The following is a 15873-nucleotide window of genomic DNA, read 5'->3' as shown; positions in this document are numbered from 1 at the left end:
AAAAACCAACCTAAAACTGACGGTTTAAGACGTTTTCGACTAACCCACCTTATATCTGAAGGAATACAATACCTTATAATCCTATTACGGGGGTATTTTGAATGGTTAGAGATGAACGACCAGTGTCGTAGAGTATATGATTGAAACATTTATTTGATCTAAATAAATATATTTTTTAAATTGTACTTATGTAAATTGTATTTTTTAATAAAACTTATTTATTTTATTCAAAAATAAAAAGTTTCTTGCCATTTGTAAAAGATACATTTATTTAATTAAGGAAAAAGGCGCCAAATGTCGCCTGGCAAAATTTCCAATGTGTTTTAAATGTATCCATTATTTTCGAATCCGGAGAAAACTAATAAATATTTTTGAAAAATTTAAACGCAGAATGAAAGATTACATTATTACTCAGGGCAGAAAGTCCCTAAAAACTTCTACAATGTTTATTTTAATATGTTATGTAACAGGGGTGAAAATAAAAGAGAAAATATAGTATAATTTTTAATTGAAAATATTGCATGCAAAAACTTTTTATTTATTCCAAAAAATATTTCATTCTGCCTTTAAATTTTTCAAAAATGCTTTTTAGTTTTCTCAGGATTTGAAAAAAAAATGGATACATTTAAAACACATTGAACATTTTGACAGGCGACATTTTGCGCCTTTCCCCTTTAATACCTTACGATTACAACTACTATTACTTACCTTATATAATTACGATTAAAAAACTATTCAAATTCAAAATAAATAGGATCAACTTCGGAATCCGAGTCGTCTTGAGGGTTAATAATTAGGTTAATAATCTCTACGGTCGCATCAATTATGTTATCAAGATCCCACATTTTTTGTTCTTCTTCTATTACATGTCTTACTGCATCTTTCCAGTTTTATTTTGTAATATGTTATAAAGACTCGTATAACAATTCACGTACAGCTTGTATTTTATATGACGTATTTTTTCTAGCCACATAACTTTTCATTTGTGCCTAAATGAGTTCAATTGGATTTATTTCGCAGTGGTAGGGTGGAAGTCTAAAGACTGTGATGTTTCGCCTTTCCGCCATTTTGTCAACTACGTATTTCTTGAACTTAGATTTGTGTTGCCGTGCAATTTTTAAAAGTTCTGCTTTTACCATTCCATCTTCGTAAGGTAGATACTTATTCCGCAGCCAGTCAAGAATATCCTGTTTCTTCCACGCATTCGTTCGAAGTCTTTCTACTAGTCGTGAATGATAAGGTGCATTATCTAATACTATAATTGAATTTGGTGGTATGTGTTCATGTATAGGTATATGGAATAAAAAATCACTCACGCACTGCATATAATTCGCAAAAGAAATATTCGAGACGCTAATTACTGCCGTAGACGCGGAAACACCGACGAGCCGTAAATTACATGCGATCAAAAACGTACTAAACAAAAAAAATGTTTTCGTTCGTAATAACTTCACCCTTTCAAGTTAAGTTTCGAATATAATTATATTATTAAAAATCTGAGGAATTCCATCCTAAATATCTTGCAACGAATAGTACCTTCGGATATGAATTCCAGGTTTTCTAGTAAAGTGATTAAACGCGAAGATTAGTATTGAAATATCCAAAGAGATAAGGTATTCTTATTTACAAAATTGTTAATGGTTAAATTCTTATTTTTATTAATATAATATAATAACCAACATTAGTCGTGAAAGTTTTAATTGTTTTTTTGCTAAATATATTAGTATTAAAATATTATCAATATTATATATAACAGTATTAAAACATTATATTATTATTTAATGAATAAACACCTTAGGAACGAATTTGTGAACGAAGAATACAATAATAAACCTGTAACAAAGGTTCATGGAATAATCATCATTTATATAACACTAAAATACTGAAAAATTTATTTTCAAAACTTCCACAAAATTTATTATATCTTATCACTACAGCTGTTTCGGCAGAGTGCCTTTCTCAAGTGATCTATTTTTGGATGTGTTTACACTTTATAGTGTATAGGTTGAGGAGGGGAGAACTGTTTGTCTCAAGTTGGTCATTCAGAATTATGTCTGTGTTTTTTGATTTGTTAATTTTTATAGATTCTAAAAAAGACAGCTAAATGATAATGATGATGTTTTTGTTAATCTACCTTGTTGTAAATGGTTATTTTGATGAAATACGACACAAATAGGTACTTAATTTCAGGTCACTCATATTTGTCATGTTACAGAGATTTCGCATTAATTGAGAAAAGGAAACGGCTGGAGATGTGTGAGGTACCATTAGACATTCTTAGGATAATTGTTAGTTCCTGTCATAAAAAACTCTTCATTGGTACTATTTTGGAACCCTATGACTTTTTTAATTTTAAAGAAGCCGCAATCAAATGACTCAATACCACAAAACTCGAAATTTCCAAAGTTCAATGGCTGAAAGTTTCAAAAGAACATCCTGGGCTGGTAAGTGTAAGGAAAACCTTCAATGAATTGGAACCATGTGCAGAAATAAATGTATTTAAAAAGAATATAACTGAAAAACAAATAAGAAATTACTTGTACCACTGGATGGTGAAAGTAAAATTAAACAAGTGAAGAAAGACGACTTGAAAAAAATTTTACCTTATTTGAAAGAAGAGAACAAACTATTTTATGAGGAATTACTTCAGTAAATTAATTACAATAGTCTATAGTAAAGCTTTATATAATCAAACCTGTTCCTTCTTATAATAATTAAATGTTAATTTCTTCAAAATAATTTGTATAAGTTTTCCTTATTATTTTAATTTAAGTCCTCAGTTAAACCTATTATTGTTTATTACCTCTGCATATATCTCGTTTTTTGATATAAAGATATATGGCACTTAATAATAGCCCAATATTTACCAAAACTTGTACTGCTCTTAGCCCGTTCCAAAAATTGCATTCTTTCAAATTTTACTAAAAAAAATATAGCAATAATATGTAACAATAAAACACTGAAAACTTTGTTTTCAAAACTTCCACAAAATTTATTTTTAACTCTTATCACTACAGCTGTTTCGGCTGATTGCCTTTCTCAAGTGATATTCTTGGCATGCGTTTACACTTTATAGTCTCTTATGAAATAGGTTGAGGAGGGGAGAACTGTTTGTCTCAAGTTGGTCATTCAGAATTATATCTGTGTTTTTTAATTTGTTGATTTCCATAGATTCTAACAAAGATAGTTTAAGGTCTTTATTTTGAATGTGAAAAATTTTAAATTCGTCATTAAAAGAATGATTATGATCTAGAAGGTGAAGTGCGTATGTAGAACCTGTTTTTCTATTATTGAAAGCCCTTTTATGTTCTGCTATTCGTTTATTAAAATTTCTACCAGTTTGACCTATGTAAGTTTTTGGGCAGTCGCCACATTTAAGTTTGTACACACCACTGTCTAAGTGTTTTTTATTTTGGCTCTTGTTGTTTTTAATATACTTGCCTAGGTTGTTATTTGTTCTGAAAGCTGGTGTTATTCCTTTCTTTTTTATGTGTTTGGCAATTTTTGTTGATATTTTGTCTGTATATGTAATCGAGCAGAAGGTACTGAGTTTTTTCTCTGGTGGTGGAAATACTAATTTCAAGGCTTTCTTGTGTAGAGTTTGATTTAACATTTTATTAATTGATTGTTCGTTGTATCTTCACATTCAAAATAAAGGCCTTAAACTATCTTTGTTAGAATCTATGGAAATCAACAAATTAAAAAACACAGATATAAATCTGAATGACCAACTTGAGACAAACAGTTCTCCACTCCTCAACCTATTTCATTAGAGACTATAAAGCGTAAATGCATGCCAAAAATAGATCACTTGAGTAAGACAATCAGCCTTAAGAGTTTAAAATAAAGTTTGTGGAAGTTTTGAAAACAAAGTTTTCAGTGTTTTATTGTTACATACAATGAATTTCCATCAAGTAACGGTCGAATCCATCAATTATAGCGATAATATTAATATTTTTTATGCATAAAATGTATCAGGCTAACAATTACAATCTATTTTTGTATTTTAAGGGAAAGTTGATTTACATCGTTTTTTTTTTAGTTTCCACAAAACTAACATTTTGGCCCGGTTTTTACTTATGTGGTACAACTAATATAGTAAGTTTAATTTACTTGTCCGTTATCTCTAATGGCTTCTACCATCTCTAGCAATGCTCACAAACGCCGACCGATGTTCGGTTTCATTATCTAGCGTAATCCGCAATATTAGGGGCGGATAGGCTGTTTGAGCCATTGTTAATCTTTATACTAAACTTTAGTTTAATGAACACGGACACGTGACACTTGCACGAGGCTGTCTTTCTGCGATTGCACTTTTTCAATTTTATCTGACAGCGATATCTGATATTAAGTCTAGCGTTACACTTGCTTCATTAAACCGAGCTAGATATTTGGAATAATGAATGGAGAGGGATGTTGGAGGACTGGATTGATTTATTACACTGCTTTTAGATACAATTTTGCGAAACTGTTAGAAATAAGGATTAAAAAATAAATTATACGAGGCAAAGTAACTAGCTTTTAGTCTAGACCTGAATAATACTTAGGTATTTATCTAATTAAAAGGATTAGAAAGATTTGAATATACAGGTGTTAACCGATATCTCAATAGGTCATGAAAAATGGGATGATTTTAAAATACTTAGAAATTAAGTAGTCAATTTTACAAGTACAGGATGAAAAAAATATCAGTGGTGACTGGTGATAATTTTATTCAGAGGGCTATGGCTTCGAGAATACAAAAAATAAATATGACATTATTAAATGTAAAGTAGGTAAGCAACCGATTACATTTTCGTTTTCTTGTATTATTTCTTGTCGCGAGTAAAATATTGTCAATTCCAATTTCATGGCAATTTCAGTCGAGAATTCAATCGGTATTGGACGGGGTCGTTCGCTTTCGTATACAACTCAGAGTAACTTCCAACTTCTCTCATTTGCCACGAAAAATTCGCACTCACACTCAGTTTTTTAGTAAATATACAGCCTACGAAAAACGAAAAAAAGTTGTTCAGACGAGCTCCAAAAACAAAAACAGCAATCAAGCTCCATGTTAAGTAACTGAACGCCATCTAGGGAAAGGCAAACCATTGACAGACGGTGAGCATGTTAAAGATTGCTTTATACGTGCATCTGAAGAACTGTTTCATGATTTCAAAAACAAACCGTAAAACTTTAAAAAATCAAAGGTTTGTCACTATTCGCTTAAACAGTACACGATAAGGAAAGGCCAGAAACGCTAAGGCCCAGCTAAGGTAAGTAAGTAACAGGATTTTGAGAAAACTCCACTTGTAGTTTAGAGGGATGCTGTAATTTTCAATATAATGATATTTCAGTTGTTAATTGTTTATTCTTTAGATACATTTATGTTAAATACAAATAAAAATTTTTAATGTACCTATAATTCTAATTTTTTATGCGAAAAAAAGTTGAAAATACAAAATGGTGCACTCTTCCTTCGTAATGTGAATGGCTATTATTATGTTTTTCTTAATTCTAACTTATTGTTCTTATTTTAATTTACTAGAACACGATAATTTATATCAATTTATTAAACCACTGTACAACAATTTTTTGACTAATAATTACATAATTTATCTATACGGACGTTACAATTTAAACGAGAACGCGAGCTTCTTTTTTGACAGACCGCTTTCTCCGAAACGGTCCTATTATATACCCAGTACCGTTAGACTAGAAAAGTCGACGGCCTTCTCGACTAGACAGAGCGGCGAAATGGTCTCAAAACTGGTATTTTTATATCGGCTCGTCTGCAGAAAGTTCGATTGTTGTTTTTATAGCGGAGGGGGACCCATCGTGTGTCAGGTAGGTATTACCTAGAAAATACGTGAATGAATGAGAATATTAGTAATAAATATGTTTACGGTTTTGGGTCAGAATTTATCGTAACACTATATTTGCCGTATGTACTGCTTTATATTTTTAATAGTTTGTTGAAAGAACACTGCGTTTAGTTATTTTTTAATCTAATAACTTTACATTACATTAGAATAACAATATACAGTTTTAGGAATGAATTATTTTAACATATTTTCTAAAAAATGTAACCAATACTTTCACATAAGTAGATGGAATGTCACAATAGGTTCAGTTTTTTGGCTGAGATGTATAAATATGCAATTTTTTTCAAAATTGTTTTCGATTTTCTGGCAGTACTTAGTTTAATGGCTGAAGGATATTTGTCTTCTTTGCTTCTGGAAATCCACATGGGGCAGTGTGATAGCTGGGCAGTTTAACTCCTTTCATTGATTTTTTTTTATAAGAAGTACAGTTGTTGGTAGGGACTCATTACATCATAGTTTGTCTTGCACAACTAATGGTAACTGCCCCGTTCAGCTTTAATATTAACTATGTCACTTAAGTACAAAGGTGATGGTAATTTTAGCTTTTGTTGGGACACGAAATGGAAAATGCTGGGACGTACTTGATGGTGGAAACTATCCTCACTCATGAATGAATGACCAGGTTGGAAATAGTTTAAAACTATTTCATTAGCTGCAAAGTCATTAGAGTTTATTATATACACTAAAAATGTGTAAAGGTACCAGTTTTTGTTTTGGGAAGAGCAGTTGGCTAACCAAAGAACAACTTTTTCAACATCTATGTGTTGTTTTAAAAACATGTACAACGCACTAACATTGTCTTCTTTATTGGGGCCTGAAATTCCTTCATGCCACAACATGGAGTGAACTTTTTCTTTACTTTTTCTCCCTACAGGTGCAAAGGTTTCATGATAGGCTACCAAACTCTTTACAAATAATACTTTTTTGAACATGTCCACTCTTGGCAACATAATAACTCAATAACAACTGGCAACTCTTTCTCGATTACGTCTTTCTTATTTTAATCGGTTCCTTTTCTCTTCATTTTATTTTAGTTCCATACTTTTTATACAAAAATCATCTTCGACAATTCTTATCAAAAACGTTTTCTACCAACAACCTATCTACTCAATATACCCAATCCAGCAATTAAAAATTTTACATATCGCTTTGTATGCAAGCACCGCACTCCCTTTAACATAGTCTAATCCACACACGTGGCCTAATTTTCCAAAATTGTTGAGAAAATCTAATGAACTGACCCCCATTGACGTGGAATAAATAACACTCGAATCCAACTCCCATTGTAGTCCTATGTCAGTTACTAATCTGGGAAACGAGGAAGGCAGAACCGGAGTAAAACTCATAATATTTTTTAATGAAAACATTTCCAGCGTTATATGAGTAACACAACTAAATAAAAATAAAGCTAATTGATGTTAGTGCAAGTATTGATACAACTATTTTAGTTCAGCAAAAAATATTAAAAAGTACAATATAGAAGAAGAACTAAAAGTTCTACCTATATGAAATTAATGGGACTGTATTATAGCACTATCTAAAATAAAAGAATAGATATGAAGTCGTTGAAAGTACTAAACATTACAACACACTAGATAAACAAATAAATAAATAAAGTGGTATGCAAAAATAAGGATGCTCTCGGGACATTCATCCCGCACTTTGTCACTCATTTTGTCCCGCGGGACGAAACGAGACGCGGGAAGGGGCAGAGATGTTTACAGCGGGACGGGATGAGGGACAGAACAGCGATTTTTCTGCGGGACGGGACACTGGACGGAACTGGCGCTTTGTCCCGCGAGACGTCCCGCATGTCCCCGCATGTTCACTTTTATTATTATCGGAATAATTTGGTAAAGTAATACAAGTATATGCATTATCCTTGCAACGTTAAAATAATTGTAGAAATTAAAAGGCTTTCTGATTTAATAATTCATATTGATGAAACATATTTATTACATTTAGAATGAATGAAAATTTTAAAAGGTATTCGAATATTCTGTTTGATTTATTGCGATGCACGCCCGGTATGCAAAAAATTGTTTTAGTGATTTATTAGGTCCTCCTAATAAACCATCACCCGATATTACGGCGACACTATCAGATGATGATACAGCACAGTATATTGTCTCCTCTTCTCTTTAATATATATTCCAAACAAATTTTTAAACATGCTTTAGAATATGTCTCTTCTTCTTTTCTTCCTCTTTATAAGCAATTCTGATACTTCTTCTACATATTGGAGATTTATCTCTTGGTATTTTGACCACACGGGTCTCCTCCATTCTACTTATGCGGTTATTCCATTTTTTTTGTTTATTGTCCATTCGTTTATACACTGTACATTACATGTTCTTCTAATATCTTCACTTCTCTTTCAATCTCTCAGTGTATTTCCTGTAATTCTTCCTAGTACTCTTATCTCTACCGTTTCCAATAATCTTTGTGTTGTGGCTGTGTCGAGTCTTATTTCGAATGCATATGTCAGTCTATTTGCTTTTTGTACTTGATATCTCATTTCTTTAACCAGGTCTTCATAGCTGGACAGTGTAATTCCAAGATATTTTATTTCCATTACTTGTTTAATACTGATGCCATCGATTTCTATTTTACATCTGATTGAGATTGTCATATTAAATTCTTTTGCTCTTATCTTAATTCTGTGGACTAATCTTTGCAGGCTATCTTCATCTTGGGCTATGAATATTACGTCGTCTGCGTAATAGAGTATTTTTACTCGTTTGTTTCCCATTTTGTATCCTCTTCCTTTGTCGTCACTTTTGATGATTTCATCCATGACTAAATTGAAGAGCATAGGGCTCAGTGAGTCCCCTGTCTTATTTCGCTGCCTATGTCTATAGCTTCTGTGAGGTGTCCATTTATTCTGACTTCCATTTTGGTGTTTTGGCAGATGTTTTCAATTGTGTTTATGATATCTAGGAAAACTTCTCTATTATACAGAAGATGGCTTACATCTTTGAGACTTAGTCATTTAGACATTTAGTCATTTAGACTTAGTCATTTAGACATTTAGACTTAGACATTTTATTTCCATTACTTGTTTAATACTGATGCCATCGATTTCTATTTTACATCTGATTGAAATTGTCATATTAAATTCTTTTGCTCTTATCTTAATTCTGTGGACTAGTCTTTGCAGGCTATCTTCACCTTAGGCTATGAATATTACTTCGTCTGCGTAACAGAGTATTTTTACTCCTTTGTTTCCCATTTTGTAACCTCTTCCTTTGTCGACATTTTTGATGATTTCATCCATGACTAAATTGAAGAGCATAGGGCTCAGTGAGTCCCCTGTCTTATTTTGCTGCCTATGTCTATAGCTTCTGTGAGGTGTCCATTTATTCTGACTTCCATTTTGGTGTTTTGGCAGATGTTTTCAATTGTGTTTATGATATCTAGGAAAACTTCTCTATTATACAGAAGATGGCTTACATCTTTGAGACTTAGTCTGTCAAATACTTTCTGTAAGTCAATCAGACACTGAATTGTTGGTCTATTATACTCTAGTGATTTCTCAGTAATTTGCTTTATTGCGAATATTGCATCTGTACACCATCTCCCAGTACGAAAATCCTGTTGTTCATTTACTATTATTCATTAGTTCTTCTGAGTAGCTCGACAGAACTCTTGCCGGTCTCAAGCACAGATAAAGGAGGAGGGGACGACAGCCTGGTTAGCACCCTACTGATAGACTTTAAACGCATAAAACTCATGGAAACGGGACTATGCTACGGAACAGGAAGGATTTGGAAAATGTGGACGAAGAAATTCCAATAAAGGGAGAAGGAATATCAGATTGTAAGCTAACATACAGTGTTTTGGATATAATTAGGTCTTTTAGTCCATAAATCTTGAGAAACCAGCCAGGTAATTTCAGTAAGCATTCCACACTGTGTGACGCACCCTTTTACAGTAATATTATAACTATTATAGTTAATGTATCATAATAAATACATTTTTTTGTGGAGCCAACACGTTAGACAAAATAGAAGGTACCTATTTTACGAATTTTTTATTTTTCGATTTAAACTAACCTTTATTATTTTATTTGTACATATTCATATTTATACAATCAAATTGAAGCTAATACACCCCTGCCTTAATCAGTAATTTTCGCGAAACTATCCACCGTAGACCGGGTGTGCGTAAGTATGCTTTATCTTGGTGGCGAGATTTTGAAAAATAGGGGTTGAACCGTGTGAAAGGCGCTCGCGTGTAGTTCACAACGCGGTCACGTGGACGCTCGTGCCGCGGATTCAACGCCGCTTTCACTTATTTCCGCAGCTGCGAGACGCCGTCAGGCGCTAGCAAATGAGAAAAAAACATAACATCAATCAAAAGTGGGTTTTAGAGTAAAATATTTAACTTTAGAAAGGGTTGAAGGAGCTATCATAATGAAGAGTTAAGTATATGAGAGTTCATTTGACAATGCTTATGCTTAAAAAGTATTACAGCGCAATGAACCAGATGTGAAGTAGTCAAAAAGCACTTCTATTAGTTTATAAAAGTAAATAAGTATATCAACTATCAAAGATATCTTAATGTAAGGCAAGTTTTGTATGCTTTGATGACTATAATATGGATTAAGGTGTTAATTTGTGGCAACTGTAGCTCCCTGGCTATGGTCCTGGTTTCCCAAGCTGAATGGCATGTGTTTGATATTGAGACAGACACCAGAAATTTGTTAATTTCTAAATTAATATAGGTTGACTATCGTTTATAATTCGTTCGTAGTGTTAAAATTCATTTTCCCTTATTTTATTACTCTAGAAGTTGAATAATAATGTGGATAGTATTGGGCTAGTGTCATGTCTGCCAGTCTGCCATCGACTGCTATTCTGCACCAGTTTATATTTTATTATATAGAAAAGTTCGGTCTTTCTGTCAAGAATGTCTTTTTATAACGAAATAGTACATAATATCAATGCAAAAAATCAACTTGCTAAGAAATTTAAATATTTTACATGTACTGTAATTAGATGCAAAGTAAAAGCCATAAATATATAAAGACCTGTTTCTCTTCTTTGTCAATCATTTTCCATCCACTCCTGAATGTAGGTCTCTCCCAATTGCTTCCATCTTTCTCTATCTTGCGCCAATCTAATCCACTGTTTGCCTGCCACTGTTCTTATGTCATCTACCCATCTTTTTTGAGATTTTCCCATGCTTCTTGTTGTCGTCCTTGGTCTCCATTCTAGAATTCTCCGTGTCCACCTGTTGTCATTATATCGGGCTACGTGACCTGCCCAGCGCCATTTCATTTTTGTAATTTCTTCCACAAAGGAGACCAGATATTGTGGAAGAAGACCTGTTTACCCGCTTCAAAAGAGGTTCATAAAAAGACAGTTGATCAATTAAAATGCTGAAAAACTGTATTAAAATCAAAACATTTTTATCCTAACACAAGAGTTTATTTACAGATTTACAATATACATTTTTTTCAAAATATAAACACAAACAATAACTAATGTGGTTGTAACAAATATTTTGCAGGCAAATATAAAATAAAAATATGTTTCGTAACATTGTTAACATGGAACTGTCTTTAATATTATATTATAGTTAATGGAACATGCTTTATTTGTCGTCAAATTCAATTTCATTTCTTAAAAATATTTCGAATTTATTTTTAAATAGACACTCCATTGTTATGGGAGCAGTAGCCACGTCTAGTTTTCGTAGATTTAAATTAACAAATATTTGACAAAAATATGACAATCAGGCGTTGGTAAGTATTGTTTTTAGATTCTTTTTTTAATAATAATGACTTTTTTAATATTGTTCTGAAGCTATTTTCTTGTGGCATTTTAAAGTAATTACTATTTTATTGGGAATAAGCCACAATTGAAGGTTAAAATAAGTTTATTGACGTTTCAATTTCCATTTCGCAAATCGTTCTCAAAATAAAAATATTAATAAATTTAAACAAATTTTGTTTTTTGTTATTTGGTGAAAAATTCTTCTAATAAATTAATTTTATCTGGCTTATTTTTATATTGACAATTCAGGAATATATTATACATGTTAAAGTAGACTTTAAAATGATCTTGCCATTATTGCTGAGTTGCGTTCCTGGGACGACTTTATTGTAAGATGGTTCATTCGATTACATGAAATCAACTTAAACTCAACAGAATATCCGTTAGAAAAAATCATAGCGTGTAATTCGACTTTAAAAAGTCAACCACATGCCATGATGACAGTAAAATTCTCCTGTTAGTGATTCCATAGTAAATCATGAGGAAAAAAACAGGAAAAAACGTCATAATACTATCTCGACATGGTAAATATTTGGTCTTACATTTATCTCAATAAACACCAAATTCTGATTTTATATGTTTGTTATTTAAAAAACATAACTGATGTATCCTCGATATGTTATTTTTTTTTTTTTTTTTATTAACATTTAAGATTTTTACAATCTGTTTTGCAGTGAAAACAATAAGTAAAATTTTTTGTCTTTACATGACAGAGAGATGTAAGGTCCAGTGACCAAATCATCACGACAAAAATTGACTTTTTACCGGTAGGATGAGCACATACACTGATACGCGAGCACTAAAAGCGGCACTGATCACAATGGCTGGGTGCTGTTGAAGGCGTAACTCCCACTGCTGTAGGCTCTGTCAGGATCGGTGAGGTAGGTCCAAGGGGTCATGTCGCTTCAATCTCTTCGCTTGTTGGTTGTTGAGAAGATTGTGTGCCAGGGTATTAGGATGCACCCGCAACCTGTTTTGATATTGTTCAGAAGTTTTTTTGCACTCTTCAGAGACTGTTAGTACCTGAAGATCTCTATGTATTGCATCATTCTGGATATACCAAGGTGCATTAGCGATTGTTCTATTGCCAAGTCAGCCGTATATATCAGGTACAGAATCGGTCCGAGCACACTACCCTGAGGTACACCAGATAGGATGGGGTAGAGTTTTGTATAGGCTTCACTATATTTTACCAGATATCTCCTTTCTGTAAGGTATGATTGAAGCAGTTTAAAGTAAGGGTAAGGTAAATTTTTCTTTAATTTGTACAGAAGTTCTGTATGCCACACCTTGTCAAAAGCTTGAGAGGTGTCTAAAAAGGCTGCAAAAATATTGGTTTGATTTTTCGTAGCAGAAGTTTTTCGAAGACCTTAGAGATGACTGGGAGTAGACTAATCGGTCGGTATGAGTTGACATCTTTTGGATCTTTACCAGGTTTTTGAATGAGTATAATCTGTGCCACTTTCCATTGCAGAGGGAAGTAATGCAGACTAAGCATAGCATTGAAGATCATAGTGATTATTCTGTAACAGTCATTGGTTAGTTGCTGGAGGATCTTACCCGTTATGAGGTCGAATCCCGGAGCCTTATTGGGTTGTATCTCATTCTTTATTATCTGTTTTACTTCTTTAATATTAAACTTGGTGATTGGTAGATCCATTTGATATGGAGCCTCAAGAAAAGAATTAAATGGTTCTTCTTGTTCTAATGGCACTACTCTGTTAAATGGACTAAATACTGTAGAAAGATGTTCAGCGAATGTCTCAGATTTTTCTGTGTCTGTTCTTGCCCATTTACCTTTGACATTTTTTAGAGCAGGTATGGCGTCTTATGGACCTTTTACCTTTCTCGTCGCCTTCCATAGAGAATAATTGGTGTCTTTGGATGTGGTCAAATTTTCTAAGTAAGTTTGGATCCCCCTGTTTTTCTCTTCTTTTAATAGATTTTTAAGTCTTCTGGTAATTCTGTTTAAATTTTGTTTGTCAATAGGAGCGTGTGTGTTTTGCCACTTTTTCCTAAGTTTTCTTTTCTCATCGATCAGGTTTTTTGCACTTTGCGAACAGTTTATGCTTTCCTTCCATGTTGTTTGTTCAGGAGTAGAAAGGTAGTAAGTTGTTGTACCGCATTTTCAATTTGTAATTCTGTTTTAAGTGGCAAGTTCGTTGGTATTTGTTCTGCTAGTGCGCTTCGGAATATTTTCCAATTTGTTTGATTATTGGTTAGGACTGGAGGCTTATTTCTGAGTATGATTTTGGAGTCTAGGTCAATTAGAATGGGAGAATGATCTGAAGAGAGGTCCCAGCATGATTCTATTGCTATTGAACATATTGATATGTTATTGACTTACTAATACTGGTATTTTCCTTTAATTAACTTCCTCTTTTAATATGGGTAACCAGATCCTCCTGCATTCTGTCAAGTAATTTGCGACACAATTGGTCTCATTTAGCATAATTAGAGCCGCTTCTTTGATTTTTCTCTTTTTACCATCCGTTTCTTTTAAGGCAATACTTGAATCATTCCATTGAACCCTATGTTCATTATCCTATTCGTGTTTAATAACATTTACCATGGAAGAGAAATATAATAACACTGTAAAAAAGTACTGTAAAAAAGATTATAAAAGGATTTTTTAAATTCAATTCAGAAATTACTTTCATATTTTCATTACTTGAGCAATTTACTTTTGTATGTCTTATGCTGTACATGTTAGTATTATATGTCTAGCGAGTTTATTAGTATTAATTACCAAGTATTAAGTGAAAAAATGTAAAAATTCATAAAAAATTTACAAATAATGATCAAAATGTTTAATAACCTTGACTGAACTGTTTTCTTGGTGTACTACTCCATACCTTATATTGAATCTCATTCATCAACGGAATCACAGCCAACGTTAATGACACTATTATCTCGCAATCTGTACCTACTAAACGGGTGTTCATGTTCAGTTGTCGCTTTTCCATTGGCATTGGGGTTGTCGTATTATTATTAGCGAGGATCTCACGGTGTTGGGCCTGCACCGGGCCAACCAACGAGGAAGGGACAGGGATAGGGAAGGATACACAGCTGTGGCCTGCAAGTGTTCAGTCTAGAGCTCTTTGTTTTCTGGCCCAAGTGGCTTATCTGACTACATTGAATATCTAGGGTTAATTCTCACGAAAATTTTTATTTCCTTCAAATAATTAAAGTTAGCTAAGTTACAATACTGTAATAATACATAATAGTTTTAGTATTGATATAATCTATTTTTGTCACCGCTACTTTGGAAAATATAGAAAACTAAAGAAAAAACTTATTGAAGAACGTAAGTAGAGACTGGAATATGTAAGAAAACAGAGCAAATTTGTGCGTATAAATATGCACAAAATTAACGGAAATATGCAAACAATTTTAAAGAATATGTGTAATATATGCAAATATGCAGATCTTATCGAATTTTGCATTTGAAAACAATTTATATAATAATTATAATATAAAATGCTTTCCTGCTAGTGTTTAAAAAGTCGTATTTTTATATAGATTAAAACTACAGTAAGATTGAAATGCAATTTTGACATTTGAATAGAACATACCCGATTCACACATGAATACTTAATGAAGTCCGAGCCGAAGCTCAATTGCCAAATCTGCTAAGCGCATTAATTGTGAAACACATCCTGATCGAGTGTCCCCGGTACGCAAAACACAGAGTGCAACATAAACTTAAGTCTAATATCAAAGACGTTTTAAACTCACGCGATCAAGGAAAGATATTGAGTTGTTCAACAGAATATGACCCCTTGTTTTCCATGTACTTTATTTATATTATATAATTTAGTCATAGGTTCTAAGCTTATAGATTAACTGTAGCAATTAGTTACATGTGCTTATTGTAATTATTGTACACAATATTGTTTGTGTCAATGGTCATTGCAGCCGAGACACATTAATTTAAATAATAAAAAAAAAACAACTACGAAATTCAGTAACTATTCATACTTATAATTATACTGTCACTTACACTTATTCTTCGTTCACAAATTGTTGACAGCACGAAATATGCCTCAAAACTCATAAAACGGTCGTAAATCATAGGCGTTCCTAAGGTGTTTATTCATTAAATAATAATATAATGTTTTAATACTGTTATATATAATATTGATATTTTAATACTAATATATTTAGCAAAAAAACAATTAAAACTTTTACGACTAATGTTGGTTATTATATTCTATTAATAAAAATAA

This window comes from Diabrotica undecimpunctata, chromosome 2 (genome assembly GCF_040954645.1).
Source record: "Diabrotica undecimpunctata isolate CICGRU chromosome 2, icDiaUnde3, whole genome shotgun sequence".
NCBI lineage: Eukaryota > Metazoa > Arthropoda > Insecta > Coleoptera > Chrysomelidae > Diabrotica > Diabrotica undecimpunctata.
Note: the sequence above shows the minus strand (reverse complement) of the source record.